This window comes from Helianthus annuus, chromosome 14 (genome assembly GCF_002127325.2).
Source record: "Helianthus annuus cultivar XRQ/B chromosome 14, HanXRQr2.0-SUNRISE, whole genome shotgun sequence".
Lineage (NCBI taxonomy): Eukaryota > Viridiplantae > Streptophyta > Magnoliopsida > Asterales > Asteraceae > Helianthus > Helianthus annuus.
Window position 1 is genome coordinate 82,172,557 of NC_035446.2, and position 9,277 is coordinate 82,181,833.

Genomic DNA, 9,277 nt, shown 5'->3' on the forward strand with positions numbered 1-9,277 from the left:
CGATCCTTCGTTCCTCATAGTACTCATATGAAGTAGATGGTTTATACCATTATTCTTCATTGTAAGTATATGATGGATAAGGGTCGTAATTTTGTTTTTCATAATACTCATATGAGGTGGATTGTTCATGCCATGGTTCCTCATAATAAGTATATGAAGGTGGTGGCTCATATCTTGGTTCCTCAAAGTATGAGTATGAAGGCTCATACCTTGGTTCATCAAAATATGAGTATGAGGGAGAAGGTTCATACCTTTGGTCTTCATAGGATGTGTATGAAGTCGATGGCTCGTACCTGGGCTCCTCATAATGGGTGTATGAAGTGGATGGTTGAAGTGAGTTGTAACATTGAACCGAGTGCGGGTTACCACAATTAGTGCAATAGTCTCTCCTGTAATCATCCTCCTTATAGGTGTAATGTAGCCTCCTGAGAATTGATCCATAAGAATCACTCAGCAGACCACAACAGAGTCTCGGGACCAGAAAACAAAAATAAAAACGGAAACAGAAGCTGGACACGGCCCCGTGTTCAGTGGACACGGCCCCATGTTCAAGGTCTGTATCTGGGCGTTTGAATAAAAGTTACTGGTCTTATTGAGCACAAGGGCGTGTTCAGTGAGCATGACCCTGTGTTCAGACTCTGTATCTGGGTGTTTTTATGAAAATATGCAGCACGGCCCCGTGTTCAGTGAACGCGGCCCCGTGTTCAGGCTACTGTAAATGCAAAACTAAACTAAAATGCAGAAAAATGTGCGCGCGATTTGAAAAAGTTTTGTAAAACTGATTAGGCCGTCGATTTTAAGCTTTCTTAAAATCCTTGTGTCCCCGGCAACGACGCCAAAAACTTGATGCAAGTTGGTGTGTATATGGAATTAAGTATATTTTAAGCCCTTTTTACACGTTAGTCAAGTCTTAAATTTATAAACACGATATTTTACTAACACCAAACACACATATGGGCAAGTGCACCCATCGTGAGCGTAGTACAGTGTTGGCAAGATACCGAGGTCGTCCAAGGACACAAGACCTTTTAGTACCGGTTTATCCTCAACGTCTAATCAAATCAAAAGTTTAGAAAAAGGTTTTAAACTAGAAAAATAAAAACTAACAAAAATACTGAAAAATAAAATAAAAATAAAAACAGATAGACAAGATGAATCACTTGGCTCCGACTCGTGTATAGTGTAACCTTTGATTATTTCCGCACTTTTGCACATTTTAAGAGATTATCTTAGTTATTGTAGTAGGCCCCTCTTTTGAAGGTGACGTTACCCTTAACCCAGTAGTTTGAGTCAGCAAGGATACAATCCTAAAGGGTCGGATTATTGACAGATAATTAATTAAGTTATTAATGCATATTGTGGTAGGCCCCTCTTTTGAAGGTGACGTTACCCTCGGCTAAGTAGTCTGAGTCAGCAGGGATACAGTCCTAAGTAGCCGGGTTAAAATATTAATAGTAGTTTAACTTATGAGGGGATCAAAGAGTTTGGACCCCCGCCATCCAATACCGGTGGGTATTGAAGGAGGTCCTACTAAATTTGACCCAGGTCCTTTGCAGGATCTATACACTGAACAATGGCAAGACTCTTACCAAACCGTTCCCTTAACCCCCGACCAGGTAGCCAACATGCCTCCATATAGACCGTGGAGATATGAATGGTGAAAATCTTTTATTTTATATAGACAGTAAAATAATGCCAAGACACCACGGACAAACGATAAGGAAGAATCACCCTCAACATAAGAAACTCGTTATTAAAGTCATTAATACATAACCAAGTAAAAAGTGCGAAAAATTAAAAATAAAAAGTATTACACTAGACACTTGTCTTCACCAAGTGATGTAAGAGACTTAGGCAAACATGGCCTTTGATTGTCAAGAACTCTTACGATCAATCTTGGATCCTGAGACGACTCACACACTCTATGATGGACAATGGATGATGGTGGTGGATGATGCTGTTGTGATGGTGGTGGGTGAAGTGTGAGAGAGGTGGTATGCCAAGGGATGAGTTGCAAGTGATCCAAGCAATCCTATTTATAGGCTGAACAGAAGCTTGGGCACGGCCCCGTGTCCATCCTCTTCTCTTTCTTCATTAATTGTAGTTTGTCTGCATTAGTTGACCACGCCCCCGTGTCCGCTGAGCACGACCCCGTGTGCAGAAGCGTATCTGTACTATCAAGATTTGCCTGGATTCTGCGAATCTTATAGTTGACCATGGCTCCGTGTCCGCTGAGTACGGCCCCGTGGTGGGCGATAGAAGCTTCTACAACTTTGTCTTTTCTGCCGACACTTGGGCACGCCCCCATGCTCACTGTGCACGGGGCGTGTTCAGCCTTCTGTTCTCTTTGTTTTGCTTGGGAAGATGCTGTCGGGGGGTCGGGCATGCCACGTTTGTTCCTTTTCTTGTATCTATGTTAGATTTAGTTGCCTTTTTGCTTCTTTTGTTCATTTGAGCTCATTTAATCCTGAAAATACAAAAGGAAGACAAAAACACACTTTTTCCAACATTAGTACTAAAAAAGGGTTAGTTTTACGCCACAATTGATGTAATTTATATGTTGCATTTTGTGCACATCAATTATAAAATATACAAGTTAAATTTTGGTGTCTGGCCTTTGTGGCATTGTGTAACTAATGAGAGAATTACAGTATTTTATTATTTGAAAAGTACATAACAAACAAAGAAAAGTAAGTTTATACATGTGTTTTAATTGGACGAAACCTTAGGGACGAAAATTGCGCTTTACTCTAAAAAGTAACAACCCCATCATCATTTTCCTACTTATTATGTGGCGCTCGATTCTTGCTCACAGTGGCGAAGCATGAGATTTCCGACCGGGGTGTCGAAAACGTAGATACCTAAAAAATTATAAAACTGGGGGGTCTAAAACGTATATACCTAAAAAAACTCTATATGAAAACTACATACTAGGCACTACTAAGCGAAAAGTTCGGGGGGTCGGGCGCCCCCGGCCCCCACAAAGCTACACCCCTGCTTGCTCGGCGTTCGCTCGGAAAATACTCGGAACTAAAGGTGCTTGTTCGACTTTGGCTCGGTTGAAATAACGCTCAGTTCGATTTGGTTCGGCTCGTGAAGAGCCCTAGTTAAAAGCACAATATTCACTAGGGATGGGCGCGTAAAATACCATTAGTGGTAAAAGTTAACCCAATAAATATTAAGATTTAAATAAACAAACCTAGTGTTAAATAAAAGGTGAATGAATGTTTTTTTAGAAAATAAAGTTTAAAAAAAGGCTCGGGCTACCGAGGTTTGAATTAAATCGGGTCGGTGATACTCTGTGACGATCCGGAAACCGATTTTATTAAGTAGTACGTTTTTATGTATGGTATGAAATAAAAGTAACTAAGTTATCTAACTTAGTTATAGGGTGAGTTAAATACTAAGAGGTAAGTGGGTTAAGGCTAAACAAAAGTAACTAGCCAAACTCAAGGGGCTAGAGTGGGTTAATTGGAAACTACATAGATTAAATCTAAAAATTTGAGAATTTCACACACATGTGTGTGTGTCGACCCTGAGTGAAGAAAAGAAGGGGGAAACTGATGTGTGTAAAATGCAACATATAAATTACATCAAATGAGGCATAAAACTAACCCTTTTTTAGTACTAATGTTGGAAAAAGTGTGCTTTTGTCTTCCTTTTGAAATTACAGGACCAAATGAGCTTAAACAAGCAAAAGGAACAAATAAACAACAAAAGCCAACATAAATACAAAGAAAAGGAATAAACGCGACATGCCCGACCCCTCGACAGCATCCCCAAGAGCAAAAACAAGAAACAGAAGGCTGACCACGGCCCGTGCCCACTGGACACGGGGGCGTGGTCAGATGTCTGCAGAAAGGACAAAGTTGTGGAAGCTTCTACGCCAACCACGGGGGCATGAACAGCTCAGCACGGGGCATGGTCAACGCTAAGATTCGCAGAATCTTGCAAAATATTGGTAGTACAGATACGCTTCTGCACACGGGGCCGTGCCCTTTGGATACGGGCCGTGTTGAGCCCTATGCTAACAAATGCAATTAATAGGAAGAGAAAAGGGATGGCCACGGGGGCGTGTCCGCTGGACACGGGGCCGTGGCCCGGCTTTTGTTCAGGCTATAAATAGGGGTGTGCTTGGTTCACTCCAAAGGCATCCCTTGGCAAACCACTACTCTCCCACTTTGCCACCACTCCACCACCACTACAACACCCACATCCACCACCATCATCCACCTTTAGAGTGTGTAGTAGTCTCGGGATCCAAGATTGATAGTAAGAGTTCTTGTCAATCAAAGGCCACGTTCGGCTAAGTCTCTTACACCGCTTGGTGAAGACAAGTCTTTAATATATTACTTTTGATTTTTATTTGGTTTTGTATTAATGACTTTAATAACTATTTTCTTATGTTGTAGGTGAAACTTCTTTATCATTTGTCCGTGGTGTCTTGGCATTACTTTACTGTCTATATAAAGTAAAAGACTTACACCACTCATATCTCTACGGACTATATAGAGATATGTTGGCTACCTGGTCGGGGGTTAAGGGAATGGTTTGGTAACGTTCTTGCGTTGTTCAGTGTATAGATCGTGCAAGGACCTGTGTCAAGTTTACTAGGACCTCCTTCAATTCCCACTGGTATTGGATGGCGGGGGTGTGAATGGCTTGATCCCCTCATATGTAAACTACTATTAATACATTAAACCGGCTACTTGGGATTGTGTCCCTGCTGACTCAAACCACTTAGCTGAGGGTAACGTCACCTTCAAAAGAGGGGCCTACCACTTTTCGCATTAATAACTTAATTAATTATCTTTCAATATTCCGACCCTTTGGGATTGTATCCTTGCTAACTCAAACCACTGGGTTGAGGGTAACGTCACCTTCAAAAGAGGGGCCTACTACTATAACTAAGATAATCTCTTAAAAAGTGCAAAAGTGCGGAAACCATCAAAGGATACATTAAAGGCGAGTCGGATCCAAGTGATTCGTCTTGTCTATCTGTTTTTATTTTTATTTTTATTGACGCATTTTTAGTTTTTATTTTTCATGTTTAAATCTTTTCTCAAAAAATTTTAGTTTGATTAGACATTGAGGATAAACCGGTACTAAAAGCTCTTGTGTCCTTGGACGACCTTGGTATCTTACCAATGCTATACTACGCTCACGATGGGTGCACTTGCCCAAGTGTGTGTTTAGTGTTAGTAGAGTACCGTGTTTTATAAATTTAAAACTTGACTAATGCGTAAAATGGGCTTAAAATATCAATAAAATCATAACACTCCTAATGCACACCAAGTTTTTGGTGTCGTTGCCGGGGACACAAGGATTTTAAGAAAGTTAGGAATCAATGGCCTAATCATTTTTCTTGTTTTTCTATTTTTTAGGATTTTTCTACATTTTTCAGCGTCTGCAGACTTCAGCACGGGGCCGTGCCCGTTGAACACGCCCCCGTGTCCAAACACCCAATTACTGAAAACAAAACCGTAAGATCCCGACGGTTGGTAATTTCTGACACAAACATGAGTGATATTGATTATTTTTACTTTCGCTCTTCTTATGGTGCGTGGTGTTAAACATGTGGTGGATCTCATAAAGATTTAAAATGTTACTTTCTAAATTACACTCCCCACTATATAGACCCATCGTTTCCCTTTAATCTTATGATGGGCGAAAGTAAAAACGATCCCTATCTCTCCCCCGAGTGCCCTCAACCATTTTTTTTGGGTGACATAATTTTAGAAGAATTATGTCAGTTCGATGAAATAATTCTCCAATTGTTAAAAGAACTTGAGATGGATACAAGTTATTTATCCCAAGACGACAATCAAGGAGAATTATAGGGGATACATTTGGAATCTAACAACATCTTCAATACCGAAAACACCTCTAACTCTTGTGAGGACTTGACGATAGTCGTCCCTGTGTCGATTGTGCCGTGAAGGATTCTTCATCGGTCTCCGCCGATGCATTCATAGACCTGGGCGATTCGACATATACCTTCTTCAACGAGAGCCCGGATAAGGGGAATAAAGGTTGGTTTCGCCCACCGGTATTTAGCTTAGGTTTTATCCTTTCCGATAACCTCTTGCGTTCTTGTCTAAAGCAAGGGCAATTTAGGTGCCTTAGGCACTTCGGTGTTATTCCGTCCAGTAAGGAACCACCCGATCTGGATAACTTCCTTAAAACACAACGAAATTTCATAAAAACTCTCTAACCACGGGGCCGTGTCCAGGTCAACACGCCCCGTGCTCGCCTAAAAATTAACCACGGGGGCGTGTCCAGGCCAATACGCCCCGTGTTCAGAATACGGAAAAAATGTGTCAGAGTCTTGTCTGATCACGGGGCCATGTCCAGCCGACACGGGGCCGTGGTCAGCGTGCTGTCGTTTTCTATAAAGTGAGCATGATTCCTGCACATTTGGACCCATTTGAAAGACCAAGATCTGCTGGGATTTTCACATATACTGATGTGTACAAAATGCAACATATAAATTACATCAATTGTGGCATAAAACTAACCCTTTTTTAGTACTAATGTTGGAAAAAGTGTGTTTTTGTCTTCCTTTTGTATTCTCAGGATTAAATGAGCTCAAATAAACAAAAGAAGCAAAAAGGCAACTAAATCTAACATAAATACAAGAAAAGGAACAAACGTGGCATGCCCGACCTCCCGACAGCATCTTCCCAAGCAAAACAAGAAAACAGAAGGCTGAACACGCCCCGTGCTCAGTGAGCACGGGGGCGTGCCCAAGTGTCAGCAGAAAAGACAAAGCTGTAGAAGCTTCTATCACCCACCACGGGGGCGTGCCCAGCGGACACGGGCCCGTGGTCAACTCTAAGATTCGCAGAATCTGGGGAAATCTTGATAGTACAGATACGCTTCTGTACACGGGGGCGTGCCCAGCGGACACGGGGGCGTGGTCAACCAATGCAGACAAACTGCAATTAATTTAGAAAGAGAAGGAGGATGGACACGGGGCCGTGCCCAATGGACACGGGGCCGTGCCTGAGCTGCTGTTCAGGCTATAAATAGGGGTGCTTGGCTCATTTGCAAACCATCCCTTGGCACACCACCTCTCTCACACTTCACCCACCACCCACCACTATCATAACACCATCATCCACCACCATCATCCATTGTCCATCATAGAGTGTGTGAGTCGTCTCGGGATCCAAGATTTATCGTAAGAGTTCTTGACAATCAAAGGCCATGTTTGCCTAAGTCTCTTACATCACTTGGTGAAGACAACTGTTTAGTGTAATACTTTTTATTTTTAATCCTTTTGCACTTTCTAATTGTTCAGTGTATAGATCCAGCAAAGGACCTGGGTCAAATTTAGTAGGACCTCCTTCAATACCCACCGGTATTGGATGGCGGGGGTCCAAACTCTTTGATCCCCTCATAATTTAAACTAGTATTAAAACTTTAACCCGGCTACTTAGGACTGTATCCCTGCTGACTCAGACTACTTAGCCGAGGGTAACGTCACCTTCAAAGAAGGGCCTACCACAATATGCATTAATAACTTAATTAATTATCTTTCAATAATCCGACCCTTTAGGATTGTATCCTTGCTGACTCAAACTGCTGGGTTGAGGGTAACGTCACCTTCAAAAGAGGGGTCTACTACAATACATAAGATAATCTCTTAAAAAGTGCAAAAGTGCGGAAATAATCAAAGGTTACACTACACACGAGTCGGATCCAAGTGATTCGTCTTGTCTATTTGTTTTTACTTTTATTTTATTTTTCAGTATTTTAGTTAGTTTTATTTTTCTAGTTTAAAAACCTTTTTCTAACTTTTGATTTGATTAGACGTTGAGGATAAACAGGTACTAAAAGCTCTTGTGTGCTTGGACGACCTCGGTATCTTACCAACACCATACTACGCTCACGATGGGTGCACTTGCCCATATGTGTGTTTAGTGTTAGTAAATATCGTGTTTTATAAATTCAAAACTTGGCTTAAAAGTGTAAAAGGGATTAAAAATATACACCTAAAATATATTACACTTCACGCACATCAATTTTTTGGCGACGTTGCCGGGGACACAAGGATTTTAAGAAAGTTAGGAATCAACGACCTGATTGTTTTTTCTAATTTTTATGTTTTTTTTAGGATTTTCTTAATTTTTCAGTTCCTGCAGAGCTCAGCACGGGCCGTGCCTGGTCGGACACGGGTCGTGCCCAGCGATTGTTACTGGCAATTTTTTTTCCGAGTTACAGAGAGTTGAGCACGGGGCCGTGTCGGTGCAACACGGGGTCGTGTCGAACTCCCTAGTAACAGGGATCCGGAAAATAGTCACTGTACCTCCGACCACGGGCCGTGTTCATCTGAGCACGGGGCCGTGGTGAAGCTTCTGACCAACGTTCTTTTTTATTTTTATTGCTGGACTTGGAACTCAGGCGCCACATTTGCATTCTCCACGTAGTGTATAAGCTCCAGTTCCAGTAGAGACATAAAAGAACCCCTAGACGAACCCGAACGCTTTCTACGAAAGAGACTCAAAGCTAAAAACCAAGAGAAAGTTTCGGGGGACCCACTTCCAATGGCGGACCAACGTACCCTCATGGATTACCTACGGCCCACCGTAGGTAATCTAGGCGCCGCTATCAACGCACCGAATGTCGAAGCCAACAACTTCGAACTTCGGCCACATTTGATACAAATGGTTCAAAACTCTATAACCTTCCATGGGCTTGCGGACGAGGATCCTCATCTACATATTACTAACTTCTTAGAAATATGTGATACCTTTAGGATCAATGGAGCATCAAACGACGCCATCCGCCTTCGAATGTTTCCATTTTCAGTAAAAGACCGAGCTAAGGCTTGGCTCAACGCCCTCCCAGTTGGCTCGGTAAACACCTGGGATGAACTAGCCCAAATGTTTCTATATAAGTATTTCTCTCCTGCTAAAACGGCTAAATTAATGACTGAAATTAATACATATTCAAAAGAGGATGGGGAATCCTTATATGAAACTTGGGAAAGGTTCAAGGAGCTACTAAGAAAGTGTCCTCATCACAGTCTTGCGGTGTGGCAAAAAGTATCCACTTTCTACAATGGGTTGTTGCCACACACAAGACAAACACTTGACTCTAGCTCCGGGGGACTTTTAGGTAATCGTCGCCCAAATGAAATATATAATCAAATTGAGGAAATTGCTCAAACCAATCTTCAGTGGCACCCTCCCCGAGGCAATAAATCTATTGCCCCATGCGCCCATAAGGTTGATGAAAGCACTTCTTTACAAGCCCAAATCGAGGCCCTTTC

At 42.0% G+C, this 9,277-nt stretch overlaps 1 non-coding gene across 1 annotated transcript; it reads right to left on the reverse strand.

Annotated features, from left to right (window-relative positions):
• Window positions 1-8,927: 8,927 nt before the first annotated feature.
• Window positions 8,928-9,034, reverse strand: LOC118486916. The gene has a single exon (XR_004880083.1). It is a non-coding gene; the product is annotated as a small nucleolar RNA R71 (small nucleolar RNA).
• Between the last annotated feature and the right edge of the window lie 243 nt (window positions 9,035-9,277).